The sequence below is a fragment of the Zosterops lateralis genome (assembly GCF_965231275.1).
Source record: "Zosterops lateralis genome assembly, chromosome: 1".
Taxonomy (NCBI): Eukaryota; Metazoa; Chordata; class Aves; order Passeriformes; family Zosteropidae; genus Zosterops; species Zosterops lateralis.
Window position 1 is genome coordinate 102,862,610 of NC_139762.1, and position 26,257 is coordinate 102,888,866.

A 26,257-nucleotide genomic window follows, 5' to 3' on the forward strand; every position below is an offset into this window, starting at 1 on the left:
GTCAGAGGCCCGCTTGCCAAAAAAAGAAAAAAAATCTCCGGGTTAGGTGTGTCCCATGTGCATCTGTTCTTTTACAGCCTGGTGAGCTGTGATACCTTTTTGTTTTACTTTTAGTGTTGTCAGCAATTGTCTCTGTCCATAGAAAGCTGAAAGGTTTGTATAAAGAAAGCAACTATAATTAAATCCCATAAAAAATAAGAATATAAGCAAACTACATAAGGCTTGGACCAATAAAGGTCAGATGTGATTGAATGTATGCTTTTTCTCTAAATCTATGGAGAAGAGTCCTTTCATAGAGTATTAAAAGGTCAAGATCATCATGCTGCATCACTGATGTTGTTAAATTCACTGGTCTTGCTGCACCTCTGAATGTGTACATGCATAATAGAGTATAGGCAAATACTGCTGTGCTGGTCTCCTTGGGTTGGAAAGTTTCAGCTCTAGTGTGAGAATGAGACCTGCATGGCAATCAAGGGAGGAGAAGAGAGCCTGAGAGCACTGCATTGGGGTGAGAGCTCCTGCAAGTTTACTCCTTGTGGCACTGCATGAACAGGAAGGCTCCTTGAGCTGCTGGCACACTGCAGAGAACAGTGTGATTCTTGCTGCAGCAGAGAACACCGAACACATCGGGAAACATTAAAAATACACTGGTTCTATTTAATCAGACCAGTAACAGCCCCGGCCTCCCCCCTCACTAATTGCCTGCAGTCGCATCCCTCTGTTAGTGGTGCAGCTGACGGCCTTTTCTCCCCAAAGGCTTCCCCACAGGGCGAGGAGCTGGCGGGATGCGCATCAGGAGCCCATCCCATGGGAGCCGCTGCTGCGGTGGGCAGGTTTTGCCTTGAGGAGGAGCAGCGGGGGAGGAGGGGCGCAGGGTGTGGCACCCATCCCCAGCCTCCCCCTGCGCCTCAGCCTTGGCGGCTGCTCCTGGGTAGGGCTGTGCCTGACTGCTGGAGAGCTGCACCAAAGCTGGAGAGGGCTGCTTTGGGTTGGGGTTTTGTTCTCTCTTCCGAGAAGGAGCAAGTGAAGGTGAAGCTACAACTTATGTAATTTTTCATCTAATCAGGGTGAAATCTGTTCTTGTCTGTAGTGGAAACCTGCTAAATATTTAGTCTTCGATAAGAAAGAATTGTTATTCGGAGATTTTTCTTTGAAATCTAGGAAGGGGTGGGTGATAGTAGATTTGTCCCAAGGCAACGTGGTCGCTCCTATGTCTGTTATATTTGTTGTTTGATACATGGTTGTGAGTTCCATGGGGGTTATGCATGGTTGTTTCCTTAAAATATGTAAAATGTCACTTCTTTGTATTTCAGGTCTTGAGTTAACAGAAAGTTCTTGAAATGTGTTAAATGTGTTATTCACGGTGGGTGACATTCAGACTTGTTTCATGGAAATCTCATGTAACAGTAAATGACTGCTTGTTGTCTGGGGGGAAACGTCAAACCATTTATAAGTGGTTATAAAAGACTTCTTGTCTCTCATGAGAAGAAGCATCAGCTTTATCAGCATCAGCTACGGCATTTTCAACACAAAAGTGTGAAACTATGTGACTTAGTCATCATCAAAATACATCCTTGAGTGAGAATATGTGTGTGTTCCGTGCATGTTCAATATATGTTGGGCTTGGAAAACAAAGGGTCGGTCCATGCAGAGAGGGCTGTTGTGAATCTGCAGGATTGTGGTTTTTTGATGTGTATGGCATGGCCCTAGGATTTTGTGGTTTAGCATCTTATTTATCACATTTTTACAGGAAATATGTTATGACTGCAGTGTTTGAATGTTCAAAGTGTTTTGTTCAAACAAAATTTCTCTCTAATCAAGTGAGTATAAATGTATGCATATAACTGAAAAATACGATTGCTGTCAACTAAGCTGAAAATTAGACTGAAAAAGCATTTTTTCTGGATGATGGATTTTTTTTATTTGGTACAAAAGTTGTAGAGTATAAGAGTGTTACCCAGAACTAGACTTAAATAGGCATCACTAAGCAGTTTGAGTCTTTAAATGTGATGAACCACTGGAAGAATGATAGATTAGCTAGCTTTTATAGCATGTTTCTCTAAATTTTCAGTCCCCAATGTTAGCCATTTATAATGGCTGGGGAATGGTCCAAGTCTAAATGAGAATATGGACACATAGCACTGCCTCTCTCAATAGCTGGCTTGAAACACCCAAAGAGAAAGGTTTGTTTTCTTTGGGAGGATCTCCATTTCTTAAAGGAGCCCAGGTGGTGGAAAAGAAGAGCATAAGCACTTTTCTTGGCTTCAGTAAGAGAAAACCTACAGGCCCTTTGCTCCCTCCCCTGCCACTCACAATCATTGTCACCATGACCATCAGTGCAGAGGAAGCTCAGGAGGATTGCTGAGAACTGAGTACCTCTGGAAAAGCAGAAATGGGTCAGTATTTGGGACAACTGAGTTAATCTGAGGCAGTGTGCTGTACAGACAGCAAAATCAGTATCTCCTGTACTCTTCCTGAGTAACGGATATAATGCAATTTGAGTAATTGTCAGCTTTTTGTCCCTGGAGGAAAATGAAATCTTTAAATTTTACTTGGTTTTTGTATCAGCAGAGCTGGCTGTTCTTATATGAAGTGGATAAAAGCAAAAAGGAAATTATAATCTATTAAATCATGAATCTATTTGCATCCTATGGGATGCAGTACATGAAAGAGTGTTACATAAATGAAAGTTTAAAAAGTACACAGAAAAAAAAATAAATTGGGGGGGAGGGGGGGAACTTTTCTACACAGACCTCTTCAATTTTTACCCTTTTCTTTATAGATCTTGGAAATACTTTTTGTGCCACAGATAGACAATCCTTTTCAGTGGCTTTACTGTCTATCGAAACTGATCTGTTGGCAAGCTGAGAAACAAAAGAAGTACTGAAATCTGCATGAGAATCACCCACCAGATGTTTGATCCCACTGAGAAAAGACTTTCAGTTTAGAGGGTTAAAGAAGAATGTGGAAACTGGGGACTCGGAGCATGTGTCAGGGATAGAGGGCTAGAATAAATGGAAAGCATATGTGAACATAAAAAACTCTATATTTTCAGGAAGGGGAAGGGAATGAGAAGAGAAAAAAGCAGGATACTATTTTGGATACCTGCTCATGTGTGTATTTGTATGAAACAGATGTCTATTGGCAAATGGGACCAGAAGGAAGCAGTCACAGCATTGCTCCCAAGGTGAGACTTGGGACAAGAAAGCCCCTGCATGGAATAGAGAATAATTGATGATTCTAGTTTTGGGCTATATTAAAACTGGGACTACCAAGGTATAGTGTGTGGCCATTGCCTGGCTTTTACAGCAGCCTTTTTCCCAAAACAGGGGGTGGATTCTGTTCCCAGATGGGCAGCAGGTAGCAAGTGAAGGAATAATTTGAGGTGGCAAGAGCTGACCATAGTGGGCTTTTGTTTGGAGCCCTGTTGATTAACGGTGGGATGTTCATGGGAGAGAGGCAGGGAAAACACCTGGCCCTGGCCCATGTCAAACCAGGGAAAGCTGCACACTTATGCCTGTGGTTTTCTTCTGCTCTGTAGTTGTGTCCTGCTCCTCCAGTCAGACTGTTGGAGCCTGACTCCCCCAGCATGTTCCCTTTCCCTGGCTGCATTACTGGCTGGGTTCCCCTGTCTTTAGGCTCCTTGGTAGAATCCCTGCTAGAACCTGATACTCTAGCACTCTCCATTCTTCCCATCACCCAAGAAAATGGCCAAGTACCTGCCCTACTTCTCCTCCTCCTCATTTGGGATTATTCCTTCTTATTCCTCATCCTCAGAGCTCCATCCCTTGCAGTGGCTCAGTCACAGCACTCTCCACCTCCCTGGAGGAGGTGAGTAAATCCTGGGAGACAGCCATGTGCTGGGGTGCAGCAGCAGCCCTTTCCCTGGTGGCAGGAGGTGACACTGCTTGTGGCAGCTGGGAGCCTGACACTGCTGGTAGCAATGGAGCAGGAGGACTCCCTGCTGGTGGAGGTTACTTTGTTTAGTCCTTATGAATCTGAGGGCAATTGTGTGTAACACCTCCGGTTTCCTAGGATGCACTGGCTGCAAATAAAATCTTGTTTAATAAGCCAGCAAATGTAAACAGGCTGTGAAGAACAGAAGAGAGAAGAAGAAAAAAAACAACCCAGCTCTTCCAGACCTAGGAAACATATGTTTATACTAACTGAGAGACCTGTTCTTGCACCCTGACTCACATCGGGGAGTATCTTAATCTGCCAGTCTTCCCACAGAATTGGTAAGCCTGGCTGTGAAGCAAGGCTCAGTTTGGTTTAGATGGATGTATCTAAACCTGACCCAGCCAAATCGTGGCTTAGGTCAGGAAGCTGTAATCTTTCTGAGGACCCTGGAAATTATTACTTCACCAGATGATCTGTATTTATTGCTTTTCTCTTTCAATTAAATTACTTTAATTGTAATTAATTACTTTAATTGTAATCAGAGCAACCGTTGAGCCAACAGAGCTTAGCCCCTCTGCTCCCAGCATGGTGGGATTGCTGAAGGTGCCCCAAAGATGCACTTGAATCCATACATGGACATATGCATGTATACAAAGAGAAACATCACTGCTTGCCTATGAGAATTATTTGTAGCAAGAAATCTGGTTCTTTTACTTTGTTCCTGGTAATGGTTCCTAACCTTGCATATCAGTAAATACGGGGTTTGATAAAGGTAAAGACAGTGGGCAATGTATAAAATTGTGTGCTCAGGAAAGCAGGGTCTTTTAGTTTGGCCGATAGTCTTGATAGTCCAGGCACTGGTTTCACAGAGCCCTTTGTGTGGGGCACCTGGCACAGGCATTGGCCAGGGAGGTTAGGGAGCAATGTGCAGCTGCCTTTTTAGAGGTCAGCATGTCACTTTGTCTTGACACATAAAACACAGGTCTCACTTCTACTTGAGGGGCTGGCCCAAGGCTCAGTGGCTTCTTGTAAGCAGGTTTCTTAATTGATCATTTTTTAATGACCGTGCAGTTTGCTGACACCAGCAGGCGGTTTGGTGTGGCTGACATGCTGGAGGGAAGGGATGGCCTTCAGAGGGACCTTGACCCTCTTGAGAGGCTTGAGAGGTGGGCCCATGTGAATCTCTTGAAGTTCAACAAGGTCAAGTGCTAGGCCCTGCACATGGGTCAGGAGAAACCCAAGCTCAAATACAGGCTGGGAGATGGATTGAGAGCAGCCTTGGGGAGAAGTACTTGGGGGTGTTTGTGGAAGAGAAGCTCAACATGACTCAGCAAGGCATGCTCACAGCCCAGAAAGCCAACAGCATCCTGGGCTCCATCAAAAACAGTGTGGCCAGCCAGCTGAGGGGTGTGGTTCTCTACTCTGCTCTCAGGAGACCTTACCTGTGGGTCCCCAGCACAGGAAAGTGTAGACCTGTTGGAACAGATACAGAGGAGGGTTACGAATGTGATCACCTCTGCTGTGAAGACAGACTAAAAGTGTTGGGGTTGTTCAGACTGGAGCAGAGAAGCTCTGGGGAGACTGCACTGGGACACATCAATTAAAGGGGGCTTACAGAAAAGATAGAGAGACTTTTTACATGAGCATGTAGTGATAGGGCAAGGTGATATAGCCAGGTTTTCTAGAGAAGTTGTGGATGCCTCATCCCTTAAAGTCATAGAATATACTGAGTTGGAAGGGCCCTGTCAAGAATCATAAAGTCCAACTCCTGGACCTCTGCAGAACACCCCAAGATTCACACCATATGCCTGAAAGCATTGCCAAAGGCCAGGTGTTCAAGATTGAATGGGGCTTTAAGCAACATGGTCTAGTGGAAGGTTATGGCAGGGACATTAGAACTTGGTGAATTTTAACATCTCTTCCAACCTAAACTATTCTAGGATAATGGCAGTATGTGGCTACTTTAACTATGTGTCTCACTGGGCAAGTGATGTTGTAAAATCTCAAGAGCAACCCTGGAAGGAGGAGCCTAGCTGTGGGGTTGAAAGGTGAAGTGAGATTACAAGGGTTTTTTGACCTAGGAATTTGTCTTTTTCATTTCTTCTGTCTTTCCAATTTAGATCATTCCAGAAGACCAAGGTTTTGGTCAATTATATGTGCTTAAAGAAAAACACTGTAATGTAGTTTCCACTGTACTGGAGCATTATTCTTGTACAGCTGGAGCTGGCAGCCTTTCATTCCCTTACCACCTCCTTTTTTCTCCTAAAAATAGCAGCACACTACAGCAGTATTACAGGAGAGGCAGAAGAACGTTTCCTGAGCAACAATTTTTGCCGGATAGCGGTTGAGGTAGCATCAAGAGCAGATTTGGGGGCAGTTGGAGAAAGATATAAATAGGAACAGAACAAAATGGGACAGAGGCAAAATTGGTACTTAGAGGATGAGGCTGGTCAGTTAAAAGCCTATGGAAGGTGATGTTCACTGGGCTGTGTAAGAGGCTGCCTGGGGAATTGGGAAAAACCTCAGTGCTTGAATCATTTAGGAGTTGTCGAGACAGAGTACTCGGCAGCACTCTATGGGTAACAAACTCACGGTGCAGATAGGAGGCGTGGGTGACATGACCTAATTTTATCTCTGATTTCTATGATTTATTAAAGAGTTTTGCAGACTTTCTCTTAGCAGGCTTAGAGCTGGAATTTGAAGCATGGCAATTAGGAGGATCCTTTAATACTGTGCCAGCACACTGTCGGGGTTTCATCAGTTACTTGCAGGGGTAGTGTGCTAAGTGCAGCAAACAGAGGTTGGGCACAGGCTCTATGCCAGCTTAGATCTGGTATTGACACTGGTTTGCTTTCTGTGTTCAGGCCCACTCTCAGTGCCACTACTTGTATTTGTGGATTATAATCATCTATTCATTGGGCGATAGTAGATATTTTGGAAAAAATAAAACATAAAACCCACCATCCACTGCCACTTCTCATGCCACACTATTTAATGACACTCTCAAGAAACAGAGAATAATCATTTGTCTCACTCTCCTGATATCGAGAATCCCTTCGTGCCTGGGTTGGAGAAGCAGAGCCAGCAGACAATGCTTCTGCCCTTACCAGTTCTCCAAAACAGGGAGAAAAGACAGCACCCATTACCTTCATCAATATATTTAAATATATTCAGCCAGGCTTTCTGTCTGCATAAACAACATACCTACTTTTATTTGCACAAACTAAATATGCCACACAAGTATTGTGATGATGAAATGCTGATATAACTAAATTACCTGAAAGCTTAACTAAGGATACTTGAAAAGCTGACCTTACTCTTCTAAGTGTTGGTGCTAAGGTTGTTATTTCTGATCTGTTACCCGTTGACCACAGTTCTTGTGAAGCTCAACCACACAGAATTTCATAGTTAAGGTTTGAAAGTATTCTACCCTCATCTGCTGCTTCTGTGACTTAGATTTCTTGGCTTACTCTTCATTGTGTGAACCTGAAACTGTTTCTTACACTTGTATCATATATAAACTAGGAATATTTTTCAGCGTAGCTTCTCTGCCAACATGATAATGCAGAGAAGAAAAGCCAGTCCTTTTCTCAGCCCTAGGGGACAGTGATTGAATTAAGGATGCAGAGCTGAAGAATAAAAAAAAAGTTCCTTCTTTTTAAATTTTTACCAACTTCCCACTGCTGTGCTGTAGGAATGGACATAAAATGTCTCTTGTCATTACAGGGCAAACTGCATGGTTTTGGGGTTACCCACAGGGACAAAATGGTTACACTGACCAGAAGGATCCCAGAAGCTTCTGTAGCAGAAATCTCTGTATTAAAGCAAACTCTTTACTGGCTTTACCTCCCTCTCAAGCTCCAGTGTTGTTTTTACCTATCTGCTTTGCAGACACAATCATATGTATTTTCCCCATGCATTATTGTTCTGAATCACCTTGCCTCATGCCAGTAGAAGTTTGGTTATTGCAATTTATTTTCCTGTTTCCCAGTGTCCTGCATTTTCCATCATATGGAGTGCCCCTTTCTAACTCTAGCCAGTGTTTCTTCTGTCTAAAAGCTGGTGTGTAAAAAGATGCCCCCCGTGACCTTCTGGTCCTATGATGTTGCTTGGAAGAACACTGTCAGTGTATTTATGCCTCCTTTTTTTAACCAATCTGTGGAAATCTATATGAGTGTTTGATATTTCCATAGATTTGTAAGAAATCTTGCTGTGCCTTTTTTTTTTTCCCTAAGTTCAAAAATGCTGGCTTGCACTAGAAGATGTTGCAACAAAACATTATGTTAAAAACTTCCTAATTGCATAAGAAGATACCCATTGCTCTCTGGCTTCTGAGCAGTTATAAAAGGATAAAACAGACACTTTAACTACATAGAGCATTATGTACTTTACTGAAAATACTTTTCCACCTTTCTTTTAAGGCATGCCAAGGTTATCATTGTTCCTAACCTGCAGAACTGTGAATGTGTTTCCTTGATAGTGTCCTCTGTCCCTGGAATGTTGTTGTAGGAAGAAAAAGCTCTGCAGGATAGTATTTGGCAAACAGATCAAGGTCTCAGCCAAGGAAATACATTGTCTGTTAATTTTCTAAACAAAACTGGCTCAGCTGAAGGCATGTGTTTTGTATCTGGTTTCCACTGGCTGTATTTTGATTTTGTAAAGTAGATGTGATATGCAATTATTTCTGCAAACGTGACGTTGTTTAAAAAACACTAGTTGTTAAATATTTCTTAATTAAATGTTGGCTACTGAGCCTGAAAGAAACTGTCCAGAAATTCAGAAGAGATAGTGCAAACATTAACAAGAGTCTGAATAAGAGTTTACATAGTGAACAGAATTATTTCCTACTTAAAGACATACTGGAGATGTGGGCTGAGCAGAATTTACTCTTTGACTAATCGTGTTTAAGCCCAACATCTTCATGTTCCCGAGCAAGAAATCCTGCTTTCTGCTGGCATTTGGTCTTCATTTTAAGACCTTGGATAGCCTACTCTTAATCTACTATTCTGAAGTTGTGATGTATGGAAATCCTATTTTATTAACTTGGTGGAAATTTTTAGAACTTTATTTCTTTCTCAACTCTGGTAGGACACGCAATGAGGAAACTATTGATAACTAATACTAGAGAGGTACAAAATTGGGACATAAGAGTAATATATAGCATTGCTGAAGATAACACTTCTACAAAATGCATGGTATCTTCCAGGATTAGGGTGGTGAGGCATGATGACAAGGGCATTCCATTAGAAAAAGACAATTCCTTGAAAACTCAGTGTGAACTTGGAGTATTTCAGACTCACTGAATAATTGGAATGGACCTTGAAGGATTTTCAAGTCTGATTCCTGGCCTTGCATAGGACACTCCAATCATCACACCATGTGCCCCTAAGAATATTGTCCAAACACTCCTTGAACTCTGTCAGGCTTAGTGCTGTGACCACTTCCCTGGTGAGCCTGTTCCAGTGCCCAACCACCCTCTGGGTGAACCTTTTTCTAATACCTAACCAAAACCTCCCCTGACACAACTTCAGGCCATTCCCTCAGATTCCATCACTGGCAAATGAAGTAGTAAAATAAAGTTCATTCAGATGTAAATAAAAAGCTCTTCAGACTCTTTAGTCCTCCCTGTCAGAGCCACAAGTACAGCACACAGCTCTTTCCAGGTGCAGATAAAGGCCTCAGCTTCTTTTCTATCACCTTCCTTGCAAGCCATGGCATTTCTTTTCAGTGGACCTGCCCAGGTTCCTCCCCTGCTTTGGAAAACAAAAGGTAGGAGGTAGCAGTGGGGACAAGGACGAGGTCCTGGGCCCTCCTGGCTGTTGTGCTGAAAGGAGCAGGACATCACCCTGTGGTGCTGCAAGATGTGGCTTCCCCTTGTCAAGGGTGTTCTGTAGTAGCTCCTGGGGCTGGTGACTGACTGACTGACTGACTGCTCTGCCTGGTCTTTTGTCGTAGGCGCCGCCAAGATGAATAATTCAGTTTGTCAGGTGAAAATTTAAATTGCATCAGTCACACCTCTTCTAGAGTTATCCTGTGATTAAAAATGACAAACGGGTTTCAATGAAACGCTGTTTTCATGTTCTCCTAACCTCTCAACACATACGTATTTGAAGCTAAAGAGTGTCACACGCACTCTTCAAAATCTATCTTTAAAATTATATGTTTAATGTAAGGATGAAGAAAAGTTTCACCTATAGTTTAGAGAACTGAAAGTGTATCCATTTTCACTTAAAATATTGATCTTTCTTGCCTTCCTGCTAGGAACAAGTCATAGCTGTTCAGGCTTTGAATTTCTGCACCTGTCTGGCATGATCTCTTTGCTGAGAAGTGATGCTTTTAGACTTGACAAAACCTGAATGATTAATCTGGTAGCCTACCAAAGTAGCCTTACAGTAGCTGGTAAATCGTGCACAGTTATTGAAATCCATTTAAACCTTAATTTTAAATTGTTAACCTCAAGCAGCAGTATAACATGGGAAACTAATCTATTCCTTTCCTGAAGGTACCCCACTTTGTTTAAATGGCTGATAACTTCCAGCAAGGTTTGCAGCCTCATCCCCTATAAAATCAGCCTTCAGTTTCATAAACATGAAGGCTGAATCTTGGCACTCAATTTTACTCTGCCAGGTGAGGCAAAAGGCAAAACCAAAGCATGCTGTGACTCCTGAACATGTTGAAGGAGACACCGAGGTGGCTGATCCCAAACATCTCCGAGTCTTCATCTGCAGGCTACAGGCTGTGGGGCTGTCAGGATTGCCAGCTGGCACTTGCCAATCACACTATGAGCCTGCTTGCCCTTTTCAGTGATGGTGCTCCAGCAGTCAAGCAGATGTTGCCCTACTCTATAACAGATAGTATTTGGTGAAACAGGTTCCTGGATTTTGATGTGCACAGTTGCAGAGCTCTGGGATTGAGGATGATGTACATGTCTCTTCTGCCTTAAGGTTTGGTCTGGGGGAACTTTGTGGGCTCAGAGGCTCAGCAGGTGTTCCAGACATTTGGGGTTCACAGAAATAACAGCATTTTGTGGCTCTTTAGGGGAGTTTTCTTGTACTGCATCTGAAGGGCTTGTGGGTGACGGGTCTTCTGAACCCCCCATGCTGTGTGTGTCCACTGGGTGTTACACTGCCTTTACCTGCTTTGTTCAGCTTCCTCGGGGTCTTGTTAATTCATGTTACCAAAAATACAGTGTTTGCTTCAGACATCTTCTCCCTTTTTCAACTGTGAAGCCAGTAATTTTCTTATAAAATATCAAGTCCTCTTGAACACTGCAAGAGTAGTACCAGATGGAAATGTTGTCAACCAGCTCTGCTGTGCAAGTAATCTCTTACGTGGATGTGAAAAACACATTTTCAAGACTGAAGTGCTAACCCCAATTTACTGTTGCAATCTAAAGTAAGATATTAGGCCTTTTGTTACTTTAATTCAGGCTCCTGTTTAAACTTTGGGCTTGAATCAAATAGCTTTGTAAATGCTGTTGGTTATACAGCTCTTTCTAGTGTATTTTCCATGCAAAATGTGTAAACACATGCAGTGCTTATGCATCAGTTTTCAAGCTCTTTGCATTCCAGCTATTGGCACTATAAAAATGCATTAGTTTAATTGTTAACATAATACTACTTGGCCGTTTAATTTTCCTGGTAAAAGATGAGACAGTTTGTAAGTGAATGGAAGGGTTTTAGCCAAAAACCTGTAAGGGTAAGAGGCTTTGGTTCTAGTCCATGGTCTTGGAAATTGGAAAAAGAGCTTTTTAAGGACTACTTAGAAATAATGATGGATATTGGTGCCATCTCTTAGTGTGGCAGCTGGAAAGTTTAATTATAGGCTGGGAAGTCAGTTAGGGATTAAGGAAAGTGTTAGCAGAAGGGGTGAATGTTAATGACAGCTGTTTGCTAGAGGCTTCAGTGAGGCAAAGAACATATACAACATAAGCGTAGGGACAAACATATGCTGGCTTTGAAAAAACTCCAGCCTTTGTGCTTTGGCACGTGGCACCAGTTTGTGTGAATTCACTTGACCATCTCGCACATGTAGAGGGGGAAAAATTCTTTCTTTCAGTTTCAAAGTCCTCAGCACAGGGGAGCTTGTGTTTGCAGTTGGACAACAGCATCTGGGCCAGGGATAAATATAGACTGGGAGAGAAGCATGTACTGATATCCTCATTAGGAAAGTGGAATTGGCCTGAGAGAAGGGGATCCATACAATGAAATGTTTGGGCTGAGGCCCTGACATCCACATGCCTTGCACTGGCTTTGCTCTTGTCCTGAACAGCACACTGCCTGTGCCCGCAAAGACCTGTGAACTAAAACAAGTTACAAAACCCATGGCACGGAGAGTAGGGGTTGCAGGCACATTGTACCTTGTGTTGCAGAGGTTAGAAACCTCCACTGCTGAGGTTAGAAACAGTGCAAAAGGCAAGGATGGTTACAGCCAACACAGTGCTAAGGCTGAATCAGTTTTCCTGTTCTGTCTTTTTCCTAGGTACTCAGTTTAGATTTTTTCATTCAAGTATATTCAGACTGTTCTGAAAATAGCTAAATAGCTTTTTTTTCCCCTCTATGGAATAGGTTTTTCACTATATAAATTTTATTTGAATGAAGAGGAGTTGGAAGGGATGTGTGCTATACTTAAGCTTGCCAGGTGCATACATGACTTAACAAGTCTGCTTTCTAACAGAAACTGCTTTCTGCAGTAACCAGATGTCATCTTCTGAGAGGGCAGAGAATGATAACATAAGCCATCTTTTGAAAAAACAAAACCCACCAAAAAAATTATCAACTCCTTTCCCGACCCCCAGACCCAAGAAACTAACTCCCAAAGGCAACCAATAAAACCCAACAAGCCCATAAAACCCAACAAGCCCACAAAACCCAACGTAAAAATCCAGTCTTTTTGTTATGAAGAGTGTTTGAAACAGATGTGCACTCATGGCTTGTTGGTGTTTCTACTCTTCGAGAAGTTTGGATTTATCCTTCTTGTATGTGAGTTTTAAAATTGCCTTCTGTTCAGCCGTAATAGTAGACCTGCTGTACCTTACAGATGGCTATGGCCACAGTATTAGAGGAATAAAGTCAGAGAATCATCTTCTCTATTAAAATTGAACTTACTTGAATATGTATCTTATTTATAATGCATTTCATAGATTTATAGCTGTACATGATCTTCCTTGACAACTAAAACTTGCAGTGCACAAATATGTATTTAGTTTAATAAGCTGCAAAACTGTGTCCTATAGAGACTTCTGGGTGTTACAGCACTGAGGTTGTTGTGGAAATAATTCAGACTATCTGCACTTGCTTTCATGTGACCAACCATAATGAATGTGGGGCTGTGGTGTATAGCCATGGTACAGTTGGGTGCTTGAAAAATAACAGAACAATCTCCATTAAAAATTGGAAGCTTTTGGATGCTTACCAGTTTTGGTTACAGCTGGAGCTGGGTGGTCCAGTGAAGGGGCTGTATCTTCTGTCCTTGCTGGCTTGAGTGGGTGCTGGGTGGGTGCAGTGGCACATAGGGGTTGTGGGCTCCCAGTCTGGCACAGTTACTTCCCACTCACTGAGGAGGGACAAAGGTATTTACACCTCTTCTTGGAGAGCTTACAGTCCGTAGGGAGCTGTGTGGTGTTGGACAGAAAGCACTTCATGTGCTATTTAAAATTCTTTACAAGAATTCACAGCAGGCATTTCCTGTCATCTGAAGTGTGAGCAGAGGAAGAGGAAAAAGGAAAAAACCCTAATAAAATGCATCTCACTTTAAGGGCGGTGAAGCTGCATACTTGAACCTGTGTCACTTAAGGTTATGTCAGTGCAGGCCAAGTGATGTGCTGAACTTCAGATGAAATATTAAGAAATAAAAAGAATCCTTGTCTTTTTGAAGGCAAAATCTTTTACTAGACTGTAAAAGATTATAAATGGGGTGAAACAGGGAAGAACCTCGAATGTGTATGTGTTTTGGAAGTTGTGCCCTTGATTGTGTGTCTGCATCTGAGCAAGAGAAGAAATCTCTAACTTGCTCAATCTGTAGGCTGCTGTGGTTTTCTGGGTGGTTTCAGTTTTGGGGTTTTTTTCTTCTAATTGATTCTTCTCCCCTCCTCCCCCCGCCCTCCCCCACCCACCCCTGGAAAACCCATTAATTGCAGCTGTAATTCTGAGGCTTAGATGCAGTTCTGGGCACACATGACCCTGCCATGTTCCTGGTCTTATTTACTACTAATGGATTAGACAAAAAAGAAAGTCTCAGAACCCCACCCTGAAATATTGCAAGCTGCTTTTCTTCTTAAGAACTCCTGAATATCCAAGCCCACACTTGCATCCACTTAAGCCAGCTTGAACTAGCTTCTCTGCAAGTTTTCAGTTGTCTGAGTGCCAGCCATTGTCTATCACTTGGTTGAGGCAGTATCCTATATTGGCCTGTCAGCCCTTTCTTGGCTTCACCATCCCCAAGACACCTTTGCTGTCAGTACCAAAGGTAGGAAGAGAAAGTCTCCTTAGTAGTGTAATGTAGGCTGGGGTTTTGTTCCCTCTTGAGAAACCAGTATCAAAATTGTTCTTAAAATACATGTTTAAAGGATTCAGTCTCAATCTCTCGATTTTTCCATTTTTTCATTGGTGAGGCAGAGCATGTAGTTCATTTTGTGAGCCTATTATGATGCCCAGATTAACCTGAAATTGGAGTCTTTCCTCACCATTTAACTTTTGGTTCAGTAAGGGTTGAGGCAAACATTTGCCAGCATACTGAGAGGAACCTGACACTTCTGTTGCAAATAACTTCCCCAAAAGCCCTGCTTGCATTGGAACAGTTTGGGCTCTGGCTTGCAGCCATGGGTTCACCTAAGCATGTTACACGAAGTGACAGGTAGACAGAGGTAATACATATTTTAATGTGCTTGACTCAGCTAGAGACCATAAAATGAGGTAGACTAGACTTTCCTTTCCTAGCAGATGTGAGGTTGCTCTGAATTTATTAATAAGTTGTGACACTGCCAGCAATGCCACTTAGGTGGCCTTAATGGCCCTGTGGATCTTGAAAGTGGACAGGAATGTTGAGTTCCTGCCTTGTTTGGAAGGTGTTCTCAGCTCCTGTGAAACCATTACAGCAAACATGCTGGGGATCAGCCTGGCCAAATTTCTAATGCCCCCAAGACCTGTTAAGGAACTGGTGTGCGTTTGTCAGTGAATGGAAAGTGTGGGTGAAATTGGAAATGTTTCCAATTGGTATTACCTAATATTTTAATAAATATGAGAGTGTCGTGGCATGAATGCACTTTGGATACAGGGGGCTGCAGTTGTTCTAACATAAATCATGTGCACTCTTGTCACTGAAACTAGATCTTGTATGGCAATAAATGCTTTAATTTTTTGAATGATACCCAACAAAAGAGAAGAGACTTTGTTAGTATAACATTTTTAAAAAATCAAATATTTTCTAGCTAGTAACTGGGACTTTTTCCTCATTTTTTTGTTGAATAAAATGTAGCTAAGGTGGTTTGTACACACTAGGGAGATCCTTAGGCAGGAGTGTGGAGAAAACGGTGTGGGATTATGAATGAATCAAAGGTTAAAAATAAGTTGATAATTGTCATAATATAGTGAAAATATTGAACTCTTTGCTAGCTGGAGGTATGAAGAGAAGCATTGTTTTCAGGCATTAAGCCGTCCTTGCAAGTGTTCACCATCAGTAAGGACAGTTGATCTTCAGCTGGAAATAGGATTTGGATGCTATTGCTTTGGAAAGAGGTGAACTGATGGCAAAGAGAACAGAGGAGAGAAGAAAGAGCCTGAGAGAGGACTAAAAATAGGACTTGCCAGAAGAGGCAGAGGAGAGAGTGGTCTGAGGGGCAAACAGCAGCTGTCTGCAAGCTGCAGAGCCATGCTATGCATCCACTGTTGTCAGGGTGAGGAGAACTCAGTACATTTACAGTGGGAAGAATTAGGTCAGACGTTTTGGGAAAATTTTCGTAAACAGTAAGGCTAGGGAACCATTGCAATAAATGGCCTATGGGGAACATGTAAACTTCAGCACTGTGGGATTTTAGTAAGAGGTGACATAAATATGTCAGATAGAGTTGAGACAGGAGGGCTGGGAAGGGGACCATGGAGCATTGAAGTGAGCGTGCAAGACGGGCTCCCTAGTTAAGATCCAGTATGTATCTGATGTGCTTGTTTTGTGGTGGTGCTTTGTATCTCTCAAAAAAATTGTGGTGGCTGCTGCTGTAGGGACAATTAATGCCATTCTGGAGCTGGGGGAAGAGTTAGTTGGTTTCTTGCTTCTTTGCAACCCTTTAAAGCAACGATTCCTTGAGGATGAAGTGTCTGTGGCCCCAGCTGCAGTAAAACACATGCATAGAGTGAAGGTGACAGAGAGCAGAATGGGTTGGAGCCCAGCTGCAGGGTACCACTTCCCTGGAGCATTCATGACATCCAGGGAGGGGATGGATTACCTCATTCATTTTTCAGTTGAGATGTAATGGCCCTGTGAATATTGGCATGGAGTTTTGTGTCCCCACAGAAAACAGACTGCGGAGTGAGCAGAAGAGGGGAAGGAGAGGTGAAATGTGACTCTGTTGTTAATCTAGCATCAGACATAACTCTAGGAGAAACTTGTGGTTGTTGAGTCACCATTTATGATGCTCTAGGGAGTAACTGTATTTCCTACATGTTTATTAGGTCCTGAGAAGGTTGAATTGTGCACTAAGGTATCAAAGTTGTTGGATATGTTAAACTTTGAAATTATAAATACCTTCTTGAGCAAATCTTTCCAGTAAGGAGTGAGACAGTTACCCAGTTACCTTTTTGTTTTTCCTACCCAAACTGCCCTATAGTGTGGAATGTAAATGAATTTTACATGCTGTGACCTGAAGGGTAGACTGAAGAAAATGGATTGGCATAACAAATAATCATTAGTTCCAATGCACAACAGTCCTTTGTCACTTGGGCAGAGTGTCTTACATAGGGTCCTGCATAACATCAGGAGGAAAGATGGCAAAAGCCACTGTCCATGGACTTGTTTCACTGATTTGGGCACTTAACCTCCTTAGCACATGCGACAAGTTTGAAACTCAGCGCACTAAATAGGGTCCGGTATCAAAGTCTCTCATATTGTTTCTGAATTGTAGCATTCTCTCTTATACTAAGGTAGATTATAGTGGTAGAGTTAGTGGTTTGTAGCCTTAAAAACACACCATCGAACATTTAGTAAAGATATGTTTAAAGAAAAGTATGTGGAGAAGGAAATAATTTAGGTTTTAAAGTCATTTGTTCCAGAGTTTGGAAATTGCAACATCTAGCTTGATTACCTTCACATCTCAAATTATCAACTTGATACAGAATATATATATATTATTATCCTCTTAAATGCTGACTTTTTGTTGAGTAACCTAGATTTATGTGTGATTTACTTTCTTGAAACCCTAGTGATTTACAAGCTGCAAAGAGCTTTTCTTCCCCTTTCTGCTGCAAAAGTTTGTCTGTTCCCTCTTACTTTTTTTTTTTTTTTTTTTTTTTTTTTTTTTTTTTTTTGGCATTAAGTTGCATTTCTGCAACTTTCTGCTTTTGTATTTTCTCCTCCTCCCTAGTTTGTTTGTTTGTTTTTTTTTTCTGACCGCTGTCTTGTGGGGACACTTTAGGCCACCTATCTGTCCCAATTGCCTCAACCCCTTCTATCCTCTCTGAGCTGCTGTCGTTTCTATGTGTCTGAACTCCAAGAAGGTCATACACATTGCAGAGGAATTGCCAGATCTGGTGACATCCATCTTCAGAGACAGCATAATCCAGTATAACACTGGGTCAAGAGTATATAATGTAATTACTATGGAGCTGTATGTGGAGCATTTCAGGGTTTAATAGGTAAAAAGGGTTAGAGCCTCTTTAAAGATAGCTATTTTCTTTGTCAGGCTGTATTGGATGCTGGTCTGCAAATCCTTGTAGTTTGGTATAGCTGCACAGATGGTGAAAGATTTTGGCTTTACTGGGATGTTATGTGAAGACACAGAAAGCTTGCTCTTAATTCCTCACAGAGCTGATCATGCAAAGGACCCTCAGGACTTAACTAATGTGCATTGGGAGGTGTGAATGGGCTTCCCGTGCTTTGGAAACATGTAATTAAAATGGTTCTAAAACTTGCAATCAGAGTGTGACTAGGTCTTGCTTTCGGGCTGATTTTAAGTGAGATCACTCTACAGATGTCTGGACTCACCATAAATATACTTGATGTTCGTGCATTTCCACTCTGACCAATTTGTTCCTAGAAGTCCCTGCTCCCACACCATCCTCACATCTTGGTTTGCATCCAACAAGTGATTTTACAGCTGGTGTCTATGAGGGGTTAGGGCTGACTGCTAGTATGTGCATTTGAGTTTTGGAGTGGGGGAAAATGTTGAACTGCATTTTCAGAGGATGCTGGGAGAATGTTTTTGCAGTGACAGTGTAACCTGGAGTATAAAACTGACACAAATGGCCAGGAGATTAAAATGTAAATATGAAATGAATAATCCATTTCAGAAAAACAAAAGCTATCATGACTAAAAACACTGGGGTGCCTCACTATCAAGTAGTCTTACTGCATCAGACCCATTTAGCGCCTTCAAAAGTTGAAACATGGGGTGTAAAATTAGTGTGAGTACAGGAAGGAACAAAAGGAAAAGAGGAAGATGAAGTAGGAGCACTTTTATCCCCAGGCCTCAGCATCATGGCTCTCATCACACAGAGCTGCCTTTATTTAAGTAGGACCCAGCATGAATTCAGGGTGATTCCTCTGCATTTTTTTCACTGCCTGTGACTTCTTCCTTCCTTTTGCATCTGCCTGAATTTTTCTCAGCTATTTTAGTCCAGCATCTAAGAACACCTGGAACTCCTAGTGATGGAGAGCAAGCACTGCTCTGGGATATTGTGGGGGAAGCCATTACTCAAGCATCCTGCCTTGCATGACCCAAGTCTGCCATTGTGAAGAAATCATGCATGACCTCCTTAAAATTGCTTTTAAAATGCCCATTTCTGGAGGAGGTTTATGGAAAACCTGCTGAAGCTGAGCATGCTGCAGGGCAGCAGTGCCTGTGAGCCTGTGCCAGGGCTGGGAGCTGGGAGCAGAGCTTGCAGCTGCAGTGCTGATTTGTGTCTTGCTGGGAAGGAGCAGTGGTGGACACTGGAAATGCCTGTGGCCAGCTGGAAGAGGCATCAGGCAACTGGCTGCAAAATGTCCCTCTTCCTTTCTTCCATCTCTGAACCACATTGGATTAAAAAAAAGTGTAACAGTGAATTCCCTCCAAACCATAAAAATGGGAGGAAAATATCCAGCCACTGAAAAAAAATCCAAACAAACCCAGACAAAAAAATTATACTGCTATGTTGCCTTTGCAAGTAATAAGCTAGGAAAGGTTTAATTTATAAGTGAGCAGTCCTTTGGGACTTTTTCAAGAACTATTCAGTAAAATAAAGCAAAACCCAAGATGTTTCATTGCTGGATTCTAGTTAATAAGGTAAATCAGAAAAGTTGAGGTGGTATTTTTAAACTACAGTTCAAATTTTCTTTTACTTCATAGGCTCTTCCATCACCTGAGCTGGAATGATAAATGTCTGGTCAGAGGGAGTCAGAAGCCCTTGGGGAAGATGGGCTTGATACTCTGATTTGTACCTTGTCTGTCTGATTCTCTTGTTTCTGTGAGGTTAGGCAGGTCACCGGCTTGGGAGAACTGGAGCACAGTCTCTTTAGGTACTGTATGAAACAAAAAATATTGTTCACAGGTGTTACTGTATTTTGGCCTGAGGGAAGTGTAATAATGTAGCACACACCTGCCATGTGTCAGCAACCCCGTGCAACTTCTTTTTTTTTTTTTTTTTTTTTAAAGTTTGAATTGGTTCTATTTTCTGCTCAATATAAGAGAATATGAACTTTAATGATGTGATGCCTGAAGCACACTCAGCTTCTGTGACATTAAATACAACTTTTAAATAGTCAGTGGTGCACAGGGAGCCCCATATGAACATTTGGCTCCAGAGCAATTTAGAAAGGTCAAAACCTCATGTAAATGTAACCCAAGTAATCAAAGTCACTTGTTTGCAGAAAATCACCCTGTGCCATTGAGGGCTGTTTCTTGCCTTTTTAGTTTCTGAAGGAAATATTTATCAATTGGTTGTGATCAAACTACAAGCAGTTTTGCTGTGGTGGTTTTTTTTTTTTGTTTGTTTTGTTTTGTTTTGTTTTTTTGCCAAGGCTTTTTCAGTGAAATGTGGAAATGAGGGGTGAAGTTGGGTGTGTTTCTATGCAATTCTCTCATGACCAACATCTGTGGGATGTTGCTGTACTCTCCATTATGGTTTTCTTCATTTCTTTCTCCTCCTCTTCACATCTGTCTCATTCCTGTAATTCCCTGTTGTTTCTCACTATACAGATTTACTAAGTTATTTGTGTATTATTTCTGGTTCCCTTTACCTTCCTGCAATGCAGTATTTGTGTAGATTAAAGCTTTTTCATGAGCAGACAGTTTGCTGAAGTCTGTTAAAAGCAGCAGTTCTTTGTGTTTCTCAGCAGTTCTGCTTCCACCTTTTGGGTTTTCTTTGTGGTGGTACTTGGGGTTTTTTAAATGAATGAAACAACTGTCAGGTTTGGGTTAAATTGAGCATTTCTGTAGTTACACCCACCACTTTCAGAGAGGTGTGTGCTTGCCAGCTTGTGTACGTGAGCTCTTCCAGACATCTGCAGGAGCTGGCCTGAGTTGTGGGCAGTGGCTATAATCAATCCTGCTTTTGGAGCTGGTGGATGAACCCTGGCAGTGGGGGATGAAGGTGGCAGAGCCAGCCCTCACTCTGGATGCAGGGAGAGAGCATGCACTCTCCATGCTTGGAGATCTGAACAGAGAAATTAGTGGGAAAATGCAGTTCCCTTCTTCCGCTGGTAAATCTATGTTTACCCCTGGGGAAAACTGCTTGGATCAGCAGGATAGGAAAAAATGATCCAAAACATGTTATGATGGCCTGATTTTTCTTCTCCTGTTCAGAAATTAGGGTAGCCTTGGGGTGCTCTAGGTGTTATGACCTCCAAAAGATGATCTGGTGTTTTCAGGGAACCCGGTCAGTCAGACTCTTCGTAAACCTTGCATACAAATGGGGCAGCAGAAATGGCAGTGATTCTGGGCTTTATTGTTGTCTGAAGTCCCCCATTCAGAGAGCAAAACAGACCCAGGTAATTTCATTGACTCATAGAAATTAAAGGAGATAACAATGTTATCCTGTGCATCCAAGTGCTCTGAAACAGAAGCGAATATGCATTTTGTGAATTTAGGATTGTCAACCCAAGTGGAAGGGGTAGCGAAATAGACAAAAGCTTAATATCTTATGTTTTATGAAGTTGCAAACAAAAATTTTTTTTTGCTGCTTTTTCATCAGTACATAAGTGTCCCCATGATGACTCCACACAGCTATAGATAACCTCTTCTTGACTGTCATTATAGTTGATGTGCTGTCTACTCTAAATCCCACTTGATGCCAATCAAGTTCTTGCTCCACTGTTAGCAAATGCTTGATTACTTTCTGTCTGCAAGAAACTTGAATGTATTGCAAGGCTGTTATCAGCCCATCTTTCTATTCCCTTTCCCAGAGTAAACAAATCCAGCTCCTTAAATGTTTTTCCACTGGTCAGATTTTCTGAAGCTGCTATTGTTCTTCCTACTCCCCTGTTGATAGTCTTTAATGCATATTTTCAAAAAAAATATTAATCCTAAACTTAAATAATATGCAGTGTACATCTCCCTGATGCTGCAGAAGGTAGAACACCTCCAGCATTATGTCCCACAAAAATCTACCAGACCCTCATGCTGCTTCATTCCTGCTGCCTAACCCACATCTTCCTCATCACTTTTCACTCTGAGGTCCCCACTACTGCTGCCATTACCCTTACAGGAATGTAGTCAGATTCAGCACATATATGGTTTTCTTTCAGACTGCTTTGCTCTTCTGTAAGTCAGGTGAAGATGCCAGTGGTGTATCCCAGCCTCATCAGTGTGATACTGAGCATGGATCAGGCACTCTCCCATCTTTCACTGACCCTCAAATAGCTGTGATTCCTGAAATCAGTAAGTTTTCACAGTAAGTTGTCCATTGCAGTAAGTTGTCATCATGGTGCTGCTAACTTTGTAGGCCAGGTAGGCTAGGGTTTGGCTTTTTTTAATCACTTGTACACCTTTCTACCCCCTGCACTTCCTTTTTTTTTTTTTTTTTTTTTTTTTTTTTTTGGTAAGCTATTTTTGCAGTTCACTCATGAGAAAGTCACATAGGGCTGTTTTAAAAGCCTGTCTAAAGATAGGCTCTATCATTTGTACTACTCTACTTCCTTTTTATCAGCTGGGACAGATGCCCTGTCAGAGAGAGCGAGAGAGGCATTACTCTAGTTTGACATGACTTTTTGATGCATTCATGTTGGTCATTTGTTGTATTTTGTTCCTAATCTCATTATTTTTACAAGATTAGAAATACTTTAGCAGTGTGCTCCAGTAACTTTGGTATTAGAAGTACTCTGGCTTTTCTGCTCCTGTTTTCCTTTGTAAGACTGGGTGCTGTGTTTGGTCTTTTCATTTCTTTTAGACCTTACCTGGCCTCTCAGGCATCTGCATACAGTGATTAATGGTTTAAAGATGATTGATGGTGGCTCTCCAAGCACTCTAGGGACACTTGCAGTGCTCCTGCTGACTTGAAACCACTTGGCTGACTGATGTGTTTGCTCTGTTCTTCCCCTACTCCATTCAACCTGAACTTGCACATCCTGTGTGTCAAGTGAAATATGCCCCCATTATTTGGTCCCAGACGGCTGCTGGGAAATGAGGCACCAGAGAATTCAGCCTTTCTCATGTTTTGTAACAGGCCAGGTTTTCCTTCAAATGTATTTATAGAGAGTCTCTTGTTATTGTTTACCACATCTCTTGGTTAATTCTAAGTCACTTGGCATCCTAGTCTTCATTTCTCCTTTTATGTTCATCCCTGAATACTGTGTCTCTGGTTCTGCTTTGGTGCACAATCTTTTTTTGATATATTCCTCCCCTTCCCAGGTTCTTTCAAAGCTTCTGACAGCTTCTGTCCCCAGGCTTGCTAGGTGAAGTTTCTCCAGAAACACTCAGCTGTATTTTCATTTTGTGCTGGCGCTGCCGAGGGGTGCATATGTGCCTGGGGTGAGGGAGTTTTGGGTCCTGACAGGTAATTCATGTCTGCAGTTCCCTTTTTGTCCCCTTTGAAAGGTGTGTGTGGTGGTTTCAAGGTGCCCTCTCCATCTCCTCCAGATTACATTACTCCTTCCTTAGATGTTGCCTCTGGTTTTCTTTTCATCTTCATCAAGAAACTTTAAAGGAATCTGTATCATGCACCTTTCTAGAAGGCCAAACAAATATTTTAAATCATGCTATATCTTGCAACACCTCCAACCAGCTTTTTTTATTATTGCTGATTAACACCTCCCTGCCCTCCTGCAGTCTCTCTCCTGCATCTGTGCTTGGGCCCATGACCTCTGCCACCACATCTGTTAAGTCATTTAGCCTGGAGCACTCTCTGCTGGCACGATGGCATCATCCAGATGCTTAGCACCTTTCTCCACTGGTTTTCCTCATCTCTTTTGTTATTACTTTTCTGACTTTATTTTCATGTTTGTGTTTTTTTGTTTGTTTGTTTGTTTGTTTTTGTTTGTTTTTTGTTTTTTAATGTGCTGACTTCAATGGGTTTGTGGTTATATGTGTACATTTAAGATGCTACAGTGAACTCTCAGAACAGCCAGTGTGTTTGTGCATTGAAGCATAAGGGTTGCACTTTCTGGGCTGGAGCCTTACAGCCATGTGAGACAGATGGGGTACCCATTAGTGCCCAGTGGAGGGCTGTTGCTTCCCCCTCCCCATCCTGGGGAGGTCCAGCCCTCCCAGCTGAGCCACCAGGCTCCTGAAGTCACACTGGTGCCAGCTTGAGAAAGGTGACAGGAGCACATGGTTGGGAGGGGGCATCCAGTGCCCCATTTTGAGTTTGTCCCACCCATGTCCATTCAGGACACATCTCTGCAGTTGCTTTGGCTTGTTGATATCCACTGAAGTAACTGTAAGGCCAGGGAAATGCCTCCTCTGCAAGGCTTCCACTTGCTGCTGGCACTGGTGATGGGCCAAGAAAGAGCTGGTTTTAACTCTTGGGGACCCTGTGCCAGGCGTTCGTGGCTTGAGTGCCTCCTGCTTGTGAGGGTGAAACTCATCCACATTAAAGAGGATCAACAGAAAATGGTTGTTTTCCTAAAAAGGAACCCAACTGGAATGAAGTGAGCTGAGGTTCAGGCAGTTGGATGGAAACAGTTTATATTTCAAGCTTAGAAGTTGGCGTTTTGATGTGTTTTCTTTTCTTGATACATATATTGGCATTTCTGTCACTGCTCATTGCAGCAATATTGTTCTCCATATGTTCTTCTCATCAGCATCTCATCATTATTGGATAAATATGTCTCTCATTATGCAGAACATTATTTTTGAACTATGGAATCATTAATTTGTTACATAATTTCCAAATTTGGACCTTTGCAAAGATTTATAACAATCTTCAAGAATTACTGTAATTGAAGGAGAACTTTCTACAAAGAAAATTAATTAGATCAAAGAAGCATTTAAATGTAAATCATTAATCCGTGCATTACAGGAAATAGTTAGTGGCTATGTATAGTTCATTTAATTATACTTGCTTCAATTTTGTTTTCTCATTACATCATAATTTATTCGGAATTAATTTGCAATTTCTTGTCTAATGTGACTTCTGTTTGCTTAATATAGAAGATATTTTCACTAGTGTGTATTTATATATAAATAAAGGTTTATTAATGACTGCAGCGTTAATTAAACTGTGGGCTCTGCTGTCAATTAGCTGTGAATTTTGTTGCTCTGTAGATGCAGCCCAGAAGGTCTGTGCTCTGAAAATGAGAGGTAGAGTGTCAAGTTTTTGAATGTATGAAGTTACACAGTAGACTGGGGCTGTCACTTGCTCCAGGGGGCCAGGTGACACAGAGGACAACATGGTTTTGGTTCATTTTCATTCTGATTTTCATTCTGCAGCTAAACGTACATTCACCTCAGACTATCCAGTGATGGCAGCATCTGTGTTAAGTTTGGACTCAGCTAATCTTTTGGAATCTTTGAATACTGGATTGTAAGCCAAAGCGTAGCTATCCAAGACCACATCTGGCTTGCATAGTATTACCTCATTTGTATAAGGTAGTGCTCCCAGTTTCTCTTCATTGCTTTGTTTTCTGTTTACTGAAAAGGGGAATTTGATATAGAGGCTGTGCTGGCAACAGAAAAAGTTTAAGGAACTTGAGTGTTTTCTTTCTTTCTGTGCTGAAATTCACATTAAAATCATGGTTTTGGTACGTAGCCAGTAATAGTAAATAGACTAATCAAATGAGAATAAGGAATTCTCAGCCAGCTATGTGCTTGATAAATGTTTAGGCATTACCAGCTATTCTGTCAAGTTTGCTGCATACAAACAAAGGTAGAGTAATATTTATGTTGGTAAATTTCTTAAGATTACTGTTATTTCTTTCAATAAGTGAAATTACCTCTTCCTAGGAGGATTGTTATGGTACTTATAACAAATGAAATGTTGTCAGAGTTCATGCAGATAAACAGCTGTTTGCTGAGGAAAGCAAAACAACTGATTGGTTTGCACTGAGAGGGAGATGTTGTTTCTTGCCTTGTAATTTAGGTATTTTCAACCTGTGCTAGATGGAAGGAGCTAAATCTGAACAATAGTCTCATCTGAGGAGTTTGTGAGAAATGGGATTTGCAATGTGTTTGCTTCACTTCTATTTACACCTGAAAGAGAACAGTGTGAGAAGAATATTTTTGTTCTCAGTATTTGTTATTAAACATGGGGAAATAATGACATTTGGAAATGGGCAACCTCGGGTTAATTAAATCCATCTGCTGTCTGACTAATGATAGTAATATTGTATCCAGGGAATCTCTTACACTGAAAGATTTGATAAAGAACACAAAGTATTCTAATAAAGCACTCTTAAAGCCAGCAAGAACTCATGGAACTAGAGTGAAAACTAGTTACTCCTAGAGAGTAACTCAGTACTGTAAGGCTACGCTTCATGCAGGAATGTCCCAGAAGAATGTAAAAACCACATTTGTTATTCCCTGAGATTCGAGATTGTAACTGGCAGGAAAAGTAAAACTTGTTTACATTTCATGCTACACGAAATTGTGGTTTATGAGGCTAATTTAAATGTCTGTTTCCATGCTTGCAAACAGACAGGATACAAATGTTCATTAGGAAAGAAACTACACAGAGTGCAAAAATGGACTTTCCGAGGCATGGTGATACCAGCTGGCAGAAGATAGACTTTTGCTTAG

General features: G+C 41.7%; 1 protein-coding gene across 17 annotated transcripts in view; it reads left to right on the top strand.

Annotated features, from left to right (window-relative positions):
- Positions 1-26,257, top strand: part of EPB41L3 (erythrocyte membrane protein band 4.1 like 3) — a 134,341-nt gene that overhangs the window by 40,950 nt on the left and 67,134 nt on the right. For 15 of the 17 annotated variants that reach the window (XM_083880232.1, XM_083880245.1, XM_083880233.1 and 12 more), the window contains exon 1: positions 925-1,029. The exons of the other annotated variants lie outside the window; for them this stretch is intronic. The gene's annotated coding sequence lies outside the window, so the exon portion shown is untranslated. Of the gene's footprint in view, positions 1-924; positions 1,030-26,257 lie in introns of those variants that run through there. 17 annotated transcript variants of the gene reach the window in all.